At 38.9% G+C, this 21,508-nt stretch overlaps 1 protein-coding gene across 5 annotated transcripts in view; it reads right to left on the bottom strand.

The window, feature by feature from the left end:
- Positions 1–21,508, bottom strand: part of si:ch211-207d6.2 (sickle tail protein homolog) — a 71,438-nt gene that overhangs the window by 37,269 nt on the left and 12,661 nt on the right. The window contains exon 1 of one of the 5 annotated variants that reach the window (XM_067363230.1): positions 13,800–13,902. The exons of the other annotated variants lie outside the window; for them this stretch is intronic. The gene's annotated coding sequence lies outside the window, so the exon portion shown is untranslated. Of the gene's footprint in view, positions 1–13,799; positions 13,903–21,508 lie in introns of those variants that run through there. 5 annotated transcript variants of the gene reach the window in all.

Genomic DNA, 21,508 nt, shown 5'->3' with positions numbered 1-21,508 from the left:
CTCTAACATGCCAGCTAAGGTGTCATCTCAGTGAAAATCTCTTTAACAGGAGTCCACTAAAGCCCTTTATCAGTCCAGTGACTTTCCTGACCTGACCTATCCACAGCCCAATGCTCTCTTATGAAAAAATAGACACTTTAAAAAGACATTGTAAAAAAAAAATCACACTGTCAACAAGACTGAAGAGGGTCAGACCGATGAAGATGAAAATGTTTCCAGTTTGCATGCCTTTGCACTTATTCCCCGTAAAATATATTGCACGAGAGAATATAAATCATTTCTCTCATTTTTGTGCGGAAGGTGTCACATATTGTGAATGAGGGATGTTGAGAAGGAGTGATAACTTACATCTGTACTAGAGGAAAAATGAAACATTTTTACAGGGTGCTTCCCACCTCTGACCGGAAGAGAGATGTTCCCTCCATTTTTACCACCCATTCGAGAGAAAAAAAGAAAAAGAAAAAAAAAACATGCTTGGTGTGTGATCAACATCAGGCATCTGGACGGCCCCCGAGAGGAAGGCCATGGTTAATGCTGCTGACTGGTCATAGATAACTGATGATAGCCAGCTGTTCCTGTGGTGATTATGTATGAATGCCTGATTGTTGTTGGACTAAAATGTTCACACTCCTCTGAAAGCTATCATACATACAGATAGATACGTGGAACGTGGAACGTGGAGGATGCGTTGTCATGCACATCCTTAGCAATTGTTTGGCAAATGATCTCAAGTGTAAGGTTAAGGTTTTTTTAACACTTTATTTTAATGTAGTATTTCTTGTGATCTAAGATATGCAATTGAAGATAACCGTTTTATGTATGAGATTTTTTAAAAATCTCACTGGCCCCAAACGTTTGCACAGTAGTGTATATTTTGTATAAAAAAGAAAAAAATGTGGACCAAAATTTGTGATGCACAAAGTGCTATAAGACATGACAATGAATAAATGGCATATTTTGTGTTAGTATCACAGTACTTGTATCACTGTTTATTAAATCTATTAGCATCGTTGAAGCATCTCTTCATTCATCCATTTATCCTCTATATTATATTTTTATTGTCTTTTAATTACTTCAGATGAAGAAAAAATGAACTAACATTATCTCCAGTGGCCTTGAAAAGCCCCTCTGGGTAACTTTCTATGTTTACATCCAGTTTCTTCCGGTGTAAAACTCGCCACTTAATGGTCTTTTAATGTTATCCAGTTCCAAGTGTATGGATTAATAAAAAACTCCCCCTATCCTTTCACTTCCTCGGAAAACTCTCCTCAATAAAACAGGCAACCACTGGAGAAAGTCCAGGCATTGTCTGTCATTTTCCAAGCATGTAAGGTCATTTTATGGAGAGGATATCCTCCCTCCACTTACAGATGTTGCTTATGCACATGGGACTGGATGACAAACCTGTATCTCCGAAACTAAACTTAAGCATTATGGTATGGACATGCTGACTGACAGCATTAGCCATTTGTCAACACATTTGAAAGTCTCACTCTGTCGTTTTATCAGAAGTTTCACATTAAACGCATCACACACAGGACTTCAAACTGTGTTTGACTAATGTCTCATCACTCCACTAAGCTATAAGTGCATGATTTCAAGAGGTTGAAGGATTTGCCAGCCTGGCTTCATGCGTATTTGATTTCCTCTGCAAGTAAATGTTGATTCCTCTGCCTCTTTTGTGAGAGGTGTACTCTTGAGAATTAGGTATAGCAGGCACATGCCATGTAGACACACAAAATCTACTATTTATGGGGTCATTAAATGGCCAGACAATAAATTCATTGTGTGCTTCTTCCTGAGAGAATAATCAGCCATAGATGCACAGCTATATGTGACAAAAAAGAGGAAATCCTCATCATATACGAGTAACAACTTTACCAAAACATAATGGAAGCGTCTAATGTAATAAGGCAAAATAAACGGTACAGTACTCCACATACAAAATCAGTTATTTATACTAACATTCAAAAGGTCAGTAAGAATGTTTTTAAAGGAACTGACAAGTTTTAAAATGATCAAAAGATGACATAACATTGTTACAAATTTTATGTTTTTTTTTAACTGAAGTCATGTAACTTTCTATTCATCAAAGAATCATGATTAATTGGAATTATTTAGATCTATTAGAATGATTTCTGAAAGATCACGTGACAGCTGCTAAAAATTCAGATTTGCCATCAGAGGAATAAGTTACATTTTCAAATATATTAAAATAGAATGCAGTTATTAATGGTCATAATATTGGGTGAGCATAAGAGACATCTTTCAAAAACATTACAAATCTTACTGACTCCAAACTTTTGACTGAAAATAATATATATAATTGTTTATTTAGTTATTTTTTTAAACAAATAGTTAGAGAAATATTGATTAAAGGTGCCCTAGAATCAAAAATTGAATTTTCCTTGACATAGTTAAATAACAAGAGTTCAGTACATGGAAAGACATACAGTGAGTCTCAAACTCCATTGTTTCCTCCTTCTTATATAAATCTCATTTGTTTAAAATACCTCTGAAGAACAGGCAAATCTCAACATAACACCGACTGTTACGTAACAGTCGGGGTGTACGCTAGAGCTGGGTATCGCTCAAAAAGTTTCGATACCGAGACGATACCGATACCTTGACTTCGATACCTAAATGATACCTTTTTCGATACAAATTTTATAAAATCTGTTTAAACAAGATTACATAACCTCAAAAAAAATCCTTTGGTTTTATATTTTAACTTTGTTGACTTTTTTTCAGACTCAAAGACTCATCTCCTGAGCCACTGCGGGGAATAATAATAATAATAAAAAAACACAAATTAATCAAATTTACCCAACACAATAAATCAGTGCAAATAGTTTTAATAAAGTTTAGTTTTCAATGCAAAAATTCAGTATGTGAGGCTCTTTTTAAATCACTCAGCAATTGTTCTTCTTCAAAAAAATTAATTATTATCAACAAGACCAAAGCGGAAGTAAGAGTGACGCAAGTTCGTTGCGTCTTACCGTGAAATAAGAGTTCTGTGTCTTTGTTAAAATCAACACATTAATGATTCATCTCTCATCCACCGGCAATTCATTTGAATGTTATTTTTTTATTACTTGGCCCGACCCGCAGATTATCCGCAGTATCAGGAGGACGCTGATACCCCTTTTTCAGCAGAATTGTTCGCGTTCTGGAGCCAGAGGCAGAGCCTGTGCTCGTGCAGTCGAACTAGAGGCCGTCACGAACCGGTCGCGTGTTTCCATAGACTTGAGGGACGAACGCTGATGTTAAGCTGCTGTGTGTTGTACCTGTCCATAACTAGTCTAAAAACATTGCGCGTTCCGCTGTTTCTGCAGGCAGTGCGACACTTTTGTTTTCTGTTAACAGTATCTGTAGTGAACCGGCTGATAAACAGCCGTTTCTCACCCGTCCATTCGGAGATAAACTGAAAACAAAACCGTTGATTCACTCGCCCTCTCGCACATAGGGTCTCTCTCGCGCATATAGTTTTATATATTTAAATATAAATAATAATGTAGCGCAACGTTACTTGCTCCTCAACGAGACAGCGAAAGCATTTCTCCGCCCCTCTACTCGGCTCCATTCTGACACCGAAATTTGGTACCGAATGACAAGACACTTTTCGATACTCGATAGTATCGAGGCAGTTCGATCAGTACCTAAAAAGTATCGAGTTCGGTACCCAGCCCTAGTGTACGCCCTCCAATATTTGCATATTCCAGCCCATGTTCAAGGCATTAGACAAGGGCAGCCAGTATTAACGTCTGGATGTGCACAGCTGAATCATCAGACAAGGTAAGCAAGCAAGGACAATAGCGAAAAATGGCAGATGGAGCAATGATAATTGACATGATTCATGATAACATGATATTTTTAGTGATATTTGTAAAGTGTCTTTCTAAATGTTTCATTAGCATGTTGCTAATGTACTGTTAAATGTGGTTAAAGTTACCATCATTTATTACTATATTCATGGAGACAAGACCCATCGCTATTTTCATTTTTAAACACTTGCAGTCTGTATAATTCGTAAACACAACTTCATTCTTTATAAATCTCTTCAACAGTGTAGCATTAGCCGTTAGCCACGGATCACAGCCTCAAATTCATTCAGAATCAAATGTAAACATCCAAATAAACACTGTACTTACGTGATTAGACATGCTGCGTGACGAACACTTTGTAAAGATCCATTTTGAGGGTTATATTAGCTGTGTAAACTTTGTTTATGCTGTTCAAGGCAAGCGCGAGCTCCGGGGGCGGGGAGCCTGAGCATTTAAAGGGGTCGCAGCATGAATCGGTGCATAGTTAATGATGCCCCAAAATAGGCAGTTAAAAAAATTTATAAAAAAAAATCTATGGGGTATTTTGAGCTGAAACTTCACAGACACATTCAGGGGACACCTTAGACTTATATTACATCTTGTAAAAAAAAAACGTTTGATGGCACCTTTAAAGAACATACAGTTAGAGAACAGGCTTAGTCATGTGATCCACAGTGAGACGATGATTTCTCAGGCTAGGCCATAATTTGTTCACCATTCTAAGGGGAATGTTTTTTTATGTGAAAACTTTTCCTCACTGTAAATCACCTTCTAACTGGCAAGGTGAACATCCTAATTATGGCATATGACATAACTGGCATGGTTAGAGTATTTTGTGTCTGCATTCTGCCATGGTTTGAATGTTCAGGCTGCAGTGTATTGTGATTAGTATTCAGTGTGGTGTCTTCAGTTGAGAAAGTATTATGTAAAACTGAATAGTCATAAAATGTGGGACTTTTTAATGACTTGCTTTCAATCAGTTTTCACTACAGCACTTGCATTATAGGTGTTGGCGCCTGTGCTAACCATGATAAGCAGCTTTGCATACTTACCTCTCTGTCCTGTTATGGGAGAATTGCTTTATCTTCCAAGTCCTAAACGTTGTTTGGCACTTGTTTATAGTCCAGCAATAAATGCTCTGAAGTGTTACATAACTGTAGACACACTGTGTGAATGGAATGAAATAAAACCAACACATCCATCATTCTCATCAAATGACTTGAAATAATACAGCTAATCCCTTAAATAAGGGCCAAGTTGTTTGATTTCGGCTATCGGATTGGATCAAATCTTAAAAAAAAAAAAAAAAAAGGGTTGCTCAAAAGAATTCTGAAATCAGATTAGATCACAAAGTCCTGTCTTGGTTTTGATCTGAATCAAATCCTCAGTGTGTGTTGTTCAAAACGTTTTAGTAAGATTGGGATATATTAAAAAAAAAAAAAAAAAAAAAAATCCCAGCATAAGGGTGGATTTCAGGAACAAAAATGTAATAACTAAAATAAATAAAAAAAAATCAACATTTATATCATGTAATATATATAAACATTAATATTTTTATTTTGCTCCTGATTAGTTTAACCATTAAAATAATAAAGTAGCAGTAGACATTAGACTACCTATTAAGCCTTTCAGTACAGTAAAGTAAAAAAAGGAGATAAATAACCACCATATAATAATTCCTAAACAGCTGTCAATATCAAACAGAAATAATATATTTAAGTAATTTTTAATCACTTATATAAACTACATTGGCACAATCATCAGAGACGAACCAGTCGAAAGTAGTTTCTAACAACTGCATCCCTTATTGCATGTATATTTGTTATTTTGTTGTGGGTCACATGTGCTACAGAAGCTCTTAAAGGGAAATGATGAAGGGATTTTAATGTTTTAGCATTCTCTCACAAATGTTTTACGTTCCTCCAAGAAACTTTGCATTAACTCTCAAAACTTTTGAGTTCTTTGCGAATGCATGCAAAACTTTTGTGAGAGAATGCAAAAGCATTAAAATATATACCTTTTCTCCCATTTCATTATTTTCCCCCATCACCATATCCCTTTAGTGCCTCCGTTGGGATCTGATTGCTTGAAGGAAAATGAAATGGAAGGGGATGTTTGTTTATGTTATTTTCTTTCTCTTCAAATAAAGCTCTTTGAGTGACCCCACACTGACTCTTACTGAACGTGTTGTTCTTTACATAGATAGCAGCCTACATAGATGTGAAAGCGCAGCTAATCCAGATTTTGTAATCTGAAAAATGTGTATCTGGATGAGGGTGATCCAATCCTATTTTGCTTCGAAAAACTGGCACAAAAGTACAATGGATTACCTGATCCTGGATAGCAAAACATGTATCAAGATAATCAGATTTAACTGGACCCAGGAGTTAGATGACTTCAGTAAATTCAGTTAGGTTTACTACAGATGTCTTCGATATAAATATCAGTGCCATCTAGTGTTTAATAAGAAATAAAATATGGAATATTTTTATGTGTTAAAAGACAGAAGACCAATTACAATTTGAATAGTAACTTCAGAAATATTTGATAATATCAAGCCAGCACAGCCTCTAAAAAAACAGTGTCTATTAATATGGTTGGAGTCTGTAATGTGAGTATTTTTCTTGGCTGTCTTTGAGCTTCACACACTGAGAGGAATGTACCTCCCCTGAAAAACTTATTCCATGACCTTGCAATTATTTTGGTAGCCCCTCACAGTCTAAAGTAGACAGTGTCCATAGAAACCTGTAAAGTGCTTTATTCGCCAAGAATATCAATCTCTCAGTGTAGCAACAACATATTAAACCACACTGTTCAAACGGGCAGAACTTTTTTAGCAAGCCAAAAAAACTGATAAAACTCAACTTCTGGCTATTCAACTCTGCTTTCCATCAAGGATTGGAGCGTATTGTTAGAGAACTAACTGTACCAAGACCATTGGATATATGAGCCTAGAAATTTAGTGGCTGGAGTACGAGTGGACTCAAACATACATAAAAATATATATACTAACTGATTCTGATCACATATCTTACATATAGCATAGGAATCTTCCATTAACCTGGCAGTGCACTAAGCAGACCAGAACACCAGCTTCAACACAATCAGGAAATATCACCAAGCCCAGATCCCCCTTGCACAGCCTTTTCCATTCATTCGTCCTTGGCTGTTTTTCCTGCCCTTTTGTAATTCACGCAGACTAACAGTAAACCTAAACCAACTCTCCTCAGCTAAAACAAAAACACAGTATAAACTATGGCCGCAACAGTATACTTTGCTGGGCTGACGTTATATAGCTTCAGCCCATCCACTAATACACTATATATTGTAATTTTATTTATATTATTTACATTTCTTCGTATTTTCTTTTGAATGTTTAGATGATGGTGGCATCATACCTCAGTGTCTTCAAAATATTCAAATACAGCTACTTAACGCTGTTAAACATTAATTTATTTGGCTCATTTAAACTATTTTGCACATACCCAGGAATGGCTGAAGGGTTGTGGGGCTTTCCATCATGACATTATATTCCTTAAAGTCTTTAAGGCCAGTTCACACTGAAAATGGTAACTAAATTAGCGTCCACACCAACGGACGATGACAGACCTTTAATCTGACTAGTTGCAGCTTAATTAATGGCACAGTCTTGTGCAGGAAGATGTACTGTAAACCTTATTCCAACTCAATTTGTGTAAGCAGGATAAGTGACAACTGGGGAAAAATACTCTTCAGCTGATATTACACAGAAACTCGACATGGATGACTTCAGACCGTTCCAGCAAGCTCATCGTTTTTACCAGTATTTCTGCTGTAATGAGGAGACAGTGAACTTGATTTTTTTTTAAACTTAAAACTTGTTCCCTCCAAGCTCAGAACAAATCGCAGTCTTGTTCTCCGACAAGCATGATTCATGAGGCGAACTTGCATTAGATTGTCAAAGGAGTGTAAATATTGTGAACTTCAGCTGAGTTAAACCAGGGTTCCCTATCTGTCAGTCACGTACGACGTTACGTCAACTGACTGATGCAGTGGGATCTCACTTAGGAGCCCAATCCCCTTCGAGTGATAACAAAACAACCTAATATACATTGGCGAGTGAGATTTGCATGGCAAGCCACTCCCTGTACATACGACTCTAAGCTTACATACAACTCACTCATTCAGCTTTTTGCTTCAGAGCCAATCTGTTTTATCAGTGCTCTGCAAATCTGCCTTCATTCAGAGAGATTGTTCCACATTGGATATATGGTGCATTCAGTGGTGTGTTTCGCTAAAAAGGGCAAACCCTTGCAGAGATAAGGGCAGCGATCACACCCCTGGATGCTTCAAAAGTTAAAGGAGCAATTTCCCTAAAAGAGCAAGCACGGGTGATATTGCGTCTTTTAAAAGATGGCATTCCACCCATGTGTTTCTTGATGCGGTTGTTACCCATCCCCGTCTGACAGCCATGATCACTGCCTCACACACTGGCCTCCCACTCCTTACACACATTGCAGGCTACGGAGGACAGGATGTCGATTGCTGCATTGGAGGGTGAGCTTGAGTCCTTTGGGGATGAAGACTCGGCAGTGCTGTCCCCTTTGTGAAGAGTAGTGCAGGTCGAGTCAGATCCGGAGTTGACTGCTATGCTTTCCCAGGCCGCTGTGAGTGTCGGGCTCTTGTGGAACCTTCCACGCTGTCCTGAATGCTTGCGGTTGGATGAATGGTTTCTCGACGCGGGGCATGCTGCAAAGCATAGTCCTGCCCTGGTTCCATTCTATGATGAGGTCATGAATCGTGGAAGGCACCGAAGCCACTTTGCTCCTTCCTCCACACTCACTACACTCAATGGTGGGGCAGCCAAGGGTTACACATCCAAGGCCTGTAAGTTCTCGGCTGTGCTTGCTGCAAAGGCTTACAGTGACGCTGCCTTGCATACTTTAGCACCTCCTGCAAGTACATCAGGCCAAAGCACTAAAAGAGCTGCAGAAGGGTGACAGACCTCGCCCTCAGGGCGACAAAAGTCACCGTGCGAGCCCTTGGTCAGACTATGTTCACATTGTAAATCCAGGAATGGCTCTGGCTGAACCTGACTGAGATGAAGGAAGCTAACAAAGTCCGCTCTTTGTCGACACTGTCTAGGAATTTTCTCAGAAGTTCTCGGCAGTACAGAAGCTGACAGAAGCAATCAAACACATCCTAGGGTTGACCCTCTCCCTGCCCGTTGCCAAGGGCGTCCCCCTGCAGTATCTACATGTACTCTGGTATGACCCAAGTAGCAGCCAACATCCTGGCCGCTACATCAAGCTGCCCGCAGGAAGGCAACTCAGCCTCCCGTCTCAGCTGCCACTAAACCCTCCAAGCGGCCCTCCCTGCTCTTGCCCAGGAGGTGGTGAACGCAACACTCCTTTCCCCCAGAGGAGGGACAGGTGGAGAATTTTCAGTTCAAAGAGTTTATTTCTGTTCCGCCGCTGGTCTTGAATCAGGCCCTTCACATGCTCCGGTTCAAGATGTTGATGCAAAAACTTTTCCTCACGTGCTTTAGCCACCAGGATTGGTTTGCAGCGACCTGAAGGACACATACTTTCATGTCTCGTTTTTGCTTCAACACAGACGTTCCTATGGTTTGCTTTCGAGGGTCGGCATATCAGTACAAGGCGTCTTCACGAAGGTCGCGGAGGCTGCCCTTACCCTCCTTCAGGGATCAGTAACTGAGACATTCTAAAGCATGACAGAATATAAATGGACATGTGCACAGAGAGAGCTCATTAGAGTATATCACACAGAGACTGTCTGAGCAATGTGAGCAGGCCAGTGCAGCATCTGCATGTGATGCACTAGATGAAAAGCACTGGGTTTTGGTGATCATTGCTTCATTGTTTATTGAACAGTAGGTTTACATCTGGACTGATAGAAAGCATCATCAATAGCATTGTGTTAATGGCTCATAAACACAAATCTAGAAGTTAAGATGTTTTTTTTTTCAAGGGTGCTAAGATACAATAAAAGTAATGCAAGTAATTTCATCTTTCAAACAGACAGGTTTTGCAGTGGCAAATCCTTTAAAGACCCCATGAAACCAAAATGTGAGCTTTGTGGATTTCAGTCCATGTGTGTTAGATTTGCCATCTGTATAGTAGTATATTTTTTTAACAAAATGAATCTTTAGCAGATAAACATTTAAAAGTCTCATTCTTTCTATAAAATGCCCCCAAAATATTGATGAGTCATCCTGTACTACACTGTCCAAATTACTGTCCAGAATGTGAATGTCCCTTCTTATACGCATATGATAATAAAGGCAAACCAAACCTTTAACTCAATATCGGGAGTTGAATTCATTCCATTTTTTAGAAAGTGGTCTTTCTCAAACTATACAGGAGGTCTTTTACCCCTAAGGGATCTGCTAAAAGGGGTCCAGCAATTGTTGCTTGATATCAAAACAATTTTTGTGAAAAAAATAAAAATAAAATAAAATATGGATTAGACAAAATGTGATCCTCAACTAAGTTAAGAAACTTAAGTTCAGCTAAATGTTTAATTGTCTTTCCCGCATTAAAATGTATTAAGTAAAATTAAAATGTAACGTGGAAGTATAAAGCTCTGAACATCAATAATGAATATTTTAATGGCATTGCAGTGTAAACATCATAAAGTAGGAAATACATTAATATGGCACTATGCACATTTTATTATAGGCCGTTTTATAATATGCAACACAACCTACTGCATGCTCTGTAATTCTATCCTTAGCATGTACAAAGACCCAGTGGTGTATTGGACAGGCACGCAGGGCACGCAATGCAGGGGGCCCACAAGTTCGATAAATGCCCCACCCCCCATCCGGAACACAATCTCTACCGAGGGGGGCCATGGACTTATGATCCAATAACCTAGTTCTCATAATATATGTAATTTTAATAAAATGTAGAAACAAATACAATGTACTTGTACTTCATGTACAAACACATGCCTGATGCTACTTCAAATGACTTCAATTATATTTTGATGCTTTCAATCACCCACCCACAGTCTCAGTATAAACCCCACACCTGTTGTTGAACATACTGAATGAGCTTTCCCTGCTCTCTAACTCAGCACTGGCACAGTCGCGTCAAATACAAATCCTCCCTAAGTCAGCAAAGCAGTGGAATGTAACCCATCCAGCACCCACTCACACAAATGCCTCGGCTCAAAAGATTTGGGCTGATGCATGGCCATCAGCATTTCAGCAGACCTCAACAACAATTAAGCCTCATCAACCAGTGCTATTTCATAGACCATTTAGCTGGCTCACAGTAGAGCCCAACATTCTACCCCATTAGGACTCAAATCTCTGTTAATCTATCACAAATATCTGAACCCTGATTCAATACTGTGACTCTCTCTGCACATAGCCAACTCATTACTGATACCATTATTTATTTACCTGTAACTGCTGGTTCATTTTCTAGCTCATATGCAGAGCATGCTAAATGGCATCCTCCATTATTCTGAAACTATTTCCTTTTAATATTGAAAATCTCATTTGACTAAAGAAACTTTAACTTTAAATTTGGCATGAAATGAAATTTATCCTATTTATTTTTCTGATTGCATGTTATAGATCTTATTGTGAATGATTCATCCATGTATGCTTTATTTATTTTTTTTATTTAAATCCTAATGTTTAATCAAAATGTCGGACTTCTCCAATAATTTACTCAGCTTTTGAGAACAAAGCCCATGTCAAAATCCATTCACAACCGTTGGAAAGAACAAAGACACCTTTTTCGATAATCCATTACACTTGGATGTATTCACAATACAATACGAAAGAAAAGATCTGTCGCTATTTCCATTTCATCACAACTGTAATGAGGTTGTGTAGTTGTTGAAGCTACAAAGCCCAACCCACATAATTACCAAAATAATGTTCTTCAGCAAGTAACTTGCATTTTTATATTTCAACCACGAGAGGGCCAAAAGTTAAAGGGTTAATTCACCTAAAAATGAAAATAATGTCATTTATTACTCACCCTCATGTCGTTCCACACCCGTAAGACCTTCGTTCATCTTCGGAACGCAAATTGAGATATTTTAGTTGAAATCGGATGGCTCGGTGAGGCCTGCATAGGGAGCAATGACATTTCCTCTCTCAAGATCCATAAAGGTACTAAAAACATATTTAAATCACTTCATGTGAGTACAGTGGTTCAATATTAATATTATAAAGAGACGAGAATATTTTTGGTGCACCAAAAAAAAAAAAAAAATAAGGACTTATATAGTGATGGCCGATTTCAAAACACTGCTTCATGAAGCTTCGGAGCATAATGAATCAGCGTATCGAATCATGATTCGGATTGCGTGTCAAACCGCCAAACTGCTGAAATCACGTGACTTTGGCGCTCCGAACCTCTGATTTGACACGCTGATTCATTACGCTCCGAAGTTTCCTGAAGCAGTGTTTTGAAATCGGCCATCACTATATAAGTCGTTTTTTTTTTTTGGCACACCAAAAATATTCTTGTCGCTTTATAATATTAATATTGAACCACTGTACTCACATGAACTGATTTAAATATGTTTTCAGTACATTAATAGATCTTGAGAGAGGAAATGTCATTGCTTCCTATGCAGGCCTCACAGAGCCATCGAAGTTTTTACGGGTGTGGAACGGCATGAGGGTGAGTAATAAATGACAGAATTTTCATTTTTGGGTGAACTAACCCTTTAAGTATTGTAGCTTTTAACATTCTGGGGAAGGATATTTCTCTATCAGTGTTGCCAATTTAGGGATTTTGTCATTTAGTGACTTCCCCGGCCCTTTTGAGACTTTTCAAAAGTTTATCGACAAATCTAGCAACTTCTTGGACAAACCTTATCTAGATTCTTATTTTGCCCACTGATCTATATTCATGTATAGATCAATGTATTTGTCATCTAGTTGTCTAGTGACATTTAGCTACCAGTTTTAGTTACTTTTAATTGAAAGTAGAAAGTAAAACCCAAAAAATAAAAAAAATAAAAACCCAACAACAACAACAAAAACCTCATAGCGAAGGGCTTTGTTGCATCTAGCTGCAGTGTTTTTATCAGACCGTAAAGCTATCAGACATTTTATTTCCTACTAGAGGACAAAACTTTAGATTAAACAGAGATGACTGCTTTACTGCTCTCTAATGCATGAAATGATCACTTGGCCAGCATGTGTGAAAGTATATGACAAAAATAACATCTTTACTGCAAATGAGGTGAGCAAAACTCCCCTTTCACACTCTCATTATGCCAATGTCAGTCTATTGAAAGTGAGGCAGACAAAGCCAAAACACTGCTCTTGAAATTAAATCATACAAGCACATATGTGTTTTGCCAAAATAAAGCACTACTAAAACATTTCCTGAGAAGAGGAACAAAAAAACATTTCTTGAATAGAGTGAATAATTGCCACACACCACATTAAGAGTAAAAACTTTTGGCTCCATGCTGATAGTAACTGTGGAGCCAATTGTTCATTTCACGATCATCCTATTGAATTAATCTTCTGAAATGATACAAGTTACCAATTACTGAACATTAATAACCTGAATATGAATTATATGATGTGACCATACTTCATCACTCATGGCAGTGCATAAATAAGATTCAGGTAGATTTTTAAGTATAATAACATGCTCTTAATGCCATAAACATACATTGCATGCTTGTCATGTAAAAATTAAAAAATCTACAATTTACAAAATCTAAAATATAACACTCTTTAAACTGGTTCAATGACAAAAACCTTAGCAAAAATGCTGAAGTCCACATAACTGTAGCACTTTAAAACACCACACACACTACAGTTGTTAAAACATGCAATATAAATCTTAATAACAAAGTTTAATATCTGCAAATGAGTTCTTAAGCAACAATACAAACATAAGAAGCATCCCAAACCACGGTTTATGAAATGTGTGCCTATAAATGATTTGACATTTATAGGGGTAATTCAGTCCTACAAAAACTCACCAGCTCTAAATGTCCTCTGAGTAAGTTTGCATGTGTATATCCTGCTCGGTGCGAGACTCACACTGTCTCCCTCTATTAAATATATGAGTGTCTCGCTCACTGCTCAAACCACTGCTCTGCCCTACAGAGCTGAAGTTTATGTAAGTTAGAGAGTGTGTGAATTGGAGATGCAGCAAAAAGGAGGGTCTATTGTAAGACTAACCTATGTAAACTATCAACAAGGACAGGGCACGGGTGACAGAGAGATCAATGACTAAAAGGCAAAGACAATTAGTTAAGAAGTGTTTATGTTTGTGGTTCCGGATTGTTTGGACACAGGTTACGGCATCAGAGGTTTAAGACAAAGAACACAATGAGTGCTTTCCTTCACGTTTCAAAGCACAGCTCTTATTCTGTCAGCAATGGGTTCGTTTTTCAGCAACAAACCCTACCTGTGACCCTGAACAGACAACAACAGAGGTTTCAATAGCATATTTTTAAACAAAGTTCAAAGCAGTAGGGCAGATTTTGATCTCTCTGCAACCCCACCTTAATAAAATGGGATAGCAAGATGTTTCTCAGAAGATGCAAAAAAAAATCCATTGTTTTTCATATTGTATTTCCAACACCTGCCCATTGTTTGCAGGAATTGGAAATGGTTTTGCTTGTTGCAGTTACACCAATTTCCGTAGCTGGTTCCTCCACCCTCTCTTCCTGTCCATCCCCACAAGGCTTTGAGCCAAAGCAACAATGCTACATCTCAACAACAATTATTTTATTCTGTATTATAAATACACTACCACTCAAAATTTTGGAGTTTTCTATGTTAATATATTTTAAATTGTAAATTGTGTGTTTATTTCTGTGATGGCAAAGCTGAATTTTCAGGATCATTACTCCAGTCTTCAGTGTCACATGATCCTTCAGAAATCCTTCTTATGTAATGATTTGCTGCTCAAGAAACATTTCTTATTATTATCAATGTTGAAAAACAGTTGTGCGGTTTAATATTTTTGAGAAAAAATTTACTTGATATGATTTCATAGTTTTTAAAACTTTTCTAAACCAATATTTTAAAAATTATTTTAAGCAAGTATATTTTATTGTATTTTGATGCACGATATCAACCACCATATCGTTATCAGCCTATATATGTTCATTTATCGGCCCGATAAGAAAATGTGTCTGATATATTAAAGCTAATAAATAATGGATTATTTCCTACAGCTGAGACATTATAGTCTTGAATTGCTTGAAATATGAATGAAATCACTTCAAAAAGGAAAATACAGTTAAGTACAGTGCAAGTCTGTCATATAGGCTACATAATATTATAATGAGAATGTTATAATTGTGTGCAATGGTGAGACTTTTGTTTTTGTGATCAGGCTCTCAAAAATTGTATAAACATTTTTATTTAGATTTATCGGCCAATATATTGTTTATCAGCTTTCAAATATAAAGAATTATCCATTATCGGTATCAAAATTTTCATACTGGTGCATCCCTAATTTTTATTTCATGGCAGATTTTTCACATCTCATAAGTTGACCATAAAATAAAAATAAGGGTATAAACCAATGGCCTGAATCTTCTCAAATGTTTTCACAGAACACAGACTGATTCATTACAAAAATGGAGATGACATCACATGTCTTTCTTCTAATCATCTGCCAAGCCAAAGAACAAAAAATTCTTTTTAATGAACAGCTGATCTAATGAACTGAAAGATTTCAATCAGACCAATGGCAATATACATGATGGTATACAGAAGACTTAAGAGACAGTTCACCCAAAAAATGAAAATTCTGTCATCATTTACTGGTACTCACCCTCAAGTTGTTCCAAACCTGAATGAATTTCTTCCATCTGTTGAATTAACACAAAAGAAGACTTTTTTTTTTAAGAATATGGGTAACCAAACAGTTGATGGACCCCATAGTATGGAAAAAAATACTATGGAAGTCAATGGAGCTTGTCAACTGTTTGGTTACTGACATTCTTCAAAATATCTTCTTTTGTGTTCAGCAGAAGAATGAAATTCACTCAGGTTTGGAACAACTTGAGGGTGAGTAAATGATGACAGAATTTTTATTTTTGGGTGAACTTTCCCTTTAAAAACATATACGTATGATCTACATGTTAATAGATTTTTATAGTCTCAAAATTTCCAGCAGCTTTAATTTTCAAAACTGCCCTTTTTATATCATGTAACTTTCCCCTCAACCAAGTCCACTCTCCCCAGCCACTTTTAACATTTAAAAGAAAGACTGAGAAAAAGCGATAACAGTCCAACTATACATCCAATGGGCAAAACTGACATTTATATGAAGGGATGCCCAGAGGACATCATATTTTTAGTCATTCCTCTTTCAGCACCATTAGATACCAACAACAACACAGATAAAAGTCCCTGAGCAGGTCAGCTTTATTCAACCAATGAGAGACTTAAGAGCTGCCACAGCCAAGTTTACACCTCTAAGCTCTTCACTAATGGTATTCTGTTTCCAAGCTAACCCTTAAGGAGGGTATAAATACACCAGGTCTCTAAGATACAAGACACACTCACGAAACTCTTTCAGAACTGACTGCAAATCAGCGCCACTCAACTTTGTTCAGTGTTCATGTACATGTCTGTTTTTTGTTTTAGACAGTCTGAAACAATATATTAGTGCTGCCAGTTGGTTTAAAGGTGCTTGAAATTTGAAATCAACCCAAACAAACCCACCCCTCTCTTCATTGCTCTGCCTCCAAAACTCACACTCCAATGCTAACCACCCTGCCCCGTGTCAGTCTCGAACCCCGGCCAGATCGCTGCTGGAATGCATTACCAATGACACTAAACGGCATTCTCTAGCAGGCGTCAATGTGCAGTAGTTTAACTGTTACATACGCAATGCGAGTGGATGTCTGTTTATCACACCTGACGCGCAACAAAATGCTTCACAAAAAATAAAGCGCAGATGATGAACAAATGACAAGGAAGCACAAAAAATGAAGTACACAAGAGTAAATACAAATAAGAGTATTTTGTTAATCGCCAACAGAAAAGCAGCTCCAGACAATCAAAACCCAGTGTTACTTACATGATAAGGAATCAAAGCAGCCTCCGCATCTGTTTCAGGCCTTCCCTCTTAGCTCTCTCCAACACTGGAAAGCTTTTCTAATATAAACATGGTTCCTAAAGTGCTTGCCCAGTCATAAACCTTCATTCCAGTGATATTCTTTTAAGATGTTTTGTATTGTGTCTCGGAACCATTATGTCTCTTTTTTTTTCTTATTTTCAAATCTCCCTCTTGCTCATTCTCTCTCCTCGACCGTCATACGCCCCCTGATGCTGATTGGTTACACGTTTGTTGTTGGTATCAGTCTGACTAACTTCCAAACTGTGTATTTGAAATTTTGTTACATGTGCACTCTGTTTTGGACTTGTGTTGTACTATTTCCACCACTACTCTGTTCCTTTAGTTACATATCACCTCATTTTCACCACCAGCTGATTTCCATCACCCACCTTGTTATCCCATGTATATAAGCCCTGTGTTTTCAGTCAGTATTCTTCGTGTGTTTGGTTGTCTCCTCGTTGTACCTGTTTATGGATTACTCTCCTTGTGGATGTATTAAAGAAAGATATACTTCTATACTCCTCGTCAACCACAATTGCTCCTAGCCAGCAATTGTAACAGAATACCGAACCAAAACAGTTATACAGATTGCGGCGTGTGTTTGTTTTTCGTGTTAGTGTTTTTTGTTTCACTTTTTCCCGTCACGATGTACATACCCGCTTTTTTGTTGCTCTGCCTTGAGCAGAAGGACCGCTCCCTCGAGGCACATTTGGACAATTTTTTTATTCCTAGCACCAGCTACACATTTCCCGGACAGCAGCCTTTGCAACTTCCTGTATGCCGGCCTCAACACCGCCACCAAAGCGCTGCTGTCCGGGGAAGGGCCTCGAGGGAGCTTCCCTGAACACGTGGAGTGGGTGCTGGCATCTTGTGGTTCGTCTGTGACCGTGGATTTCTGCAACAATGACTCCAGTGCCACTCCCACTCCAGTGCCCAGCCAGGAACCTCCAGACGGCGTGGAAAGTCAGCGCGACCCCACCGAAGACAGAGAGCCCTCCTCCACCGCGATGCAAGAGCCAGCAATGAGTGGAACGACTGAGCGTAACATCGCCATGGAGCCGGAGCCCATAGCGTCTGACCAGGTGTGCGAGTCGACTGCTACATCCGTCGCCGAGGGAGTCAGTGAGGAAGATGAGGGTTTGGCATGGAGCCCCGTCCACACTTCCGCCACTGAGAGTGAGTACCAGGCAGACACTGGAGACTTTTGTTGTAAGTTTGGAGAGGATTCCCTACCTCAGTTAATTCCTCCTGACACTGTCATTTCCATTTTGGATGAACTGGTCCTGCCCAGCCTCCCTCTCCCACCTCCTCTCCAAACCTCTATTCAAGACTTTTTATTTTTCAGTTCCTCTGTTCACCAGCCCTTTCTCCAGTTCTCGACCATGCCTGCTACCCAGCCCTTGCTGTCTCACATCATTCCCTCAGCTCTACACCAGCCTCCTCTCAGTAGTGTGGCTACACCTGGGGCCTGCTGTGAGCCAGCTTCAGTTGATGAGGATCCCTCGACTCCGCCTCCAGCCTCAGATCACGTCGTAACACCTCGGCTCATAGTCCTGACTCCTCCGCTGCTCCATCCACCCTTGTCTACAGCTGAGACCATCGAGCGTTCGGCTCCACTGGACTCCCTCGGACCCTCGACTCCACCTGGGTCAGACATTGCAATCTCGCCGTCCTGGCTGTGGCCTGGAGCATCACCTGGACTCCCCTGCTCAAGGCTACTCACTGGATTTCACCATCATCTACACCTCCCTGGACTCCATCTCCTGCACCACCCTGGACTCCTGCACTTCGCCTCCTGAGCTGTCTCCTACTCCATCTTCAGCATCCCATCTTCATCTCTCCCTCTCCATGGCGCCTTTCCGGGAGGGGGCGATATGTTACATGTGCACTCTGTTTTGGACTTGTTTCTGGACTTGTTTTGTACTATTTCCCACCACTAGTCTGTTCCCTTGGTTACTGATCACCTCATTATCACCACCAGTTGTGTTCCATCACCCACCTTGTTATCCCATGTACATAAGCCCTGTGTTTTCAGTTATGTGTTGTCCGGTATCGTTCATGTGGTGTTTGGTTGTCTCCTCATTGTACCTGTTTATGGATTACTCTCCTTGTGGACTTATTAAAGAAAGCTATACTTCTATACTCCTTGTGCGTGTTTATGCACAATACAAAAGAGCTCAAAAGAATATCACTGCAATGAAGGTTTATGACTGGGCAAGTGCTTTAGGACCCGCATTTATATTAGAAAAGCTTTCCATCGCTAGAGAGAGGTAAGTGGGAAGGCCTGAAAACAGATGCGGAGGCTGCTTTGATCCAGCTTTTCATGTGAGTAACACGGTTTTTATTTTCTGGAGCTGCTGTGCTGTTTGCGAATAACAATGAACACTTTGTATTTACTCTTGTGTACTGTACGTTCATTTTTTTGTGCTTCCTTGTCATTCATCAACTGCACTTTATTTTTCGTGAAGCATTCTGTTGCACGTCAGCCATGATAAACAGACATCCACTCTCGCATTGCGTGTGTAACAGTGGCTAGATAGTGAGAGTTTTGCAGTTAAATCACTGCACACTGACAACTGTTACAGAATGTGGTGTTTAGCGTCATTGGTAGCGCATTAGTCTTGCATGCCAGCAGCGATCGGGGTTCAAGACTGACTCGGAGCAGGGTGGTTAGGATTGGAGTCTGAGTTTTGGAGGCGGAGTAATGAAGAGAGGGGTGGGTTTGTTTGGGTTGATTTCAAATATCAACACTGTCCAACAGGACTGTTCAAAATCTACTTACCGCATTATTTCTATTCCTTGTGTTCTATTTTTATTCTTCTTCTTTATGTAAAGCACTTTGAATTACCATTGTGTATGAAATGTGCTATACAAATAAAATTGCCTTGCCTTGCCTTGCCTTAAAGGGGCTGTAGAATTCTGTAGAAGTTACTTATTGTGGAAAATCAAAAGTTATCATGAGCATTGTAATATCTGAAGCGGATGTCATAACAACTGTCAGTAGACTGGGAAGATTTTAAAACAAGCGGTTGAATTCAGATGAGGTAAATAAAATCACAATGTTAGGATTGTTTGATTATAAAGTACATTTGAGACTACAGACCATATAGCTCTGGCTATGTGAGACTATTTTTACTTTGCATGACATTGACATTACAGTACAGTATAGCTCTTTCCGCATTATCCTGAACATTGTATAGACATTAATTTCATGTCATGTGTCCAAAACGGAAGAGAAGCTTTCGGAAGCATGTGTAAATGTCACATCCTTTTGATTTTCCTGGCAAAAACGTCCTTCAATCGTCCGTCAAACAGTCTAGGTTTTCATAGACAACCTAGGAAGTAAGACATAGTCTTCCTCTTTAAGTTTCGTTACAAGCTGTTCACACATTGCCAATAAAAAGCAATTAAAACATGAAAATTCTTACATAGCCCCTTTAAGTGAACTTAAAGGTTTTATCTTCACATAAACCCATTATAATAAATACCACATTTAGCTGTGCCTTTAAACTAGTGTGCTGTATATACTACATGGTAATATAGTGAAGTTCTGTCTCTGGCAATAACAGCTCTCTATTTGAATGCTGTCAGTTTTTCCCCCCACTAAGTTTTTGCATTATTTTTCACAATAAGTAAGAAAATTACTGGTTAAAACAGTTGGTATCAATAGTTCTATGTGAGAATCGATCATCTCAACACAACATCATATCGAAAGTACTTACACCTGTGTGTCTTAAAGGTACAATATGTAAAATTTTTGCAATAAAATATCCAAAAACCACTAGGCTAGTGTTATATATTTTGTCCAGCTGATTACTAACAATATCTCTAATGTTTTCAACTACTTGTAAATCATGAGAAAATTCCCATTCTAAACAGTGACACGGGGCAGTGCAGTCGCCTGTCAATGACGTCAGTTACCTTTGTTACCGCCTTTACTGACGTAGAAACCACATGACAACAGTGCCGTGGACAAATGCGGAAGTAGTGTCTAGCGTCCAGCAAACCACTAGCTTTCGGAAGCATGTTCCTTGCTTCAAGCAGTTCCTTATTTACTTCTTGCACGTTTTATGGTGGATTGTGTTACTTATTTATGGAACATCATTACTGTTTACCATCTGCCGCTGGTTCTGTCGACAAGGACAGCTCCCATAAACTCATGACCGGAAAAGCGGAAGCGGCGCCGGCGACTGTGTCATAATAAAAGTCCCGCTGCTCGTGAGGCGTGTGTTGATCAGTGGCTCCAGCTCCTCGTTCAGCTCCCGCAACACTCGGTCCTGTTCTGCTTCATACTACAACGTTAATAATCGCATCCACGAACATGAGTTCTTCCAGACTCCAATCCCTATTCTTTTGCACCGTCCCACATGTCCCAAGTTTCCGCTCTAAAACTTGGCGTCATCAAACTACGCCTTTGTTTTGAATAGGCTTCTAGCGACCTCTAGCGGGAAAAAAATATCACAAATTGTACCTTTAAGGAGATAGTTCACCCAAAATGAAAATTCTGTCATCATTTACTCACCCTCAATTAGTTCCAAATCTACATGAATTTCTTTGTTTTGTTGAACATAAAGAAATATATGTGGAAGAATATATAGAATATAT

This window comes from Chanodichthys erythropterus, chromosome 16, assembly GCF_024489055.1.
Source record: "Chanodichthys erythropterus isolate Z2021 chromosome 16, ASM2448905v1, whole genome shotgun sequence".
Classification (NCBI taxonomy): Eukaryota; Metazoa; Chordata; class Actinopteri; order Cypriniformes; family Xenocyprididae; genus Chanodichthys; species Chanodichthys erythropterus.
Note: the sequence above shows the minus strand (reverse complement) of the source record. Positions and strands in the feature narration are given on the sequence as shown.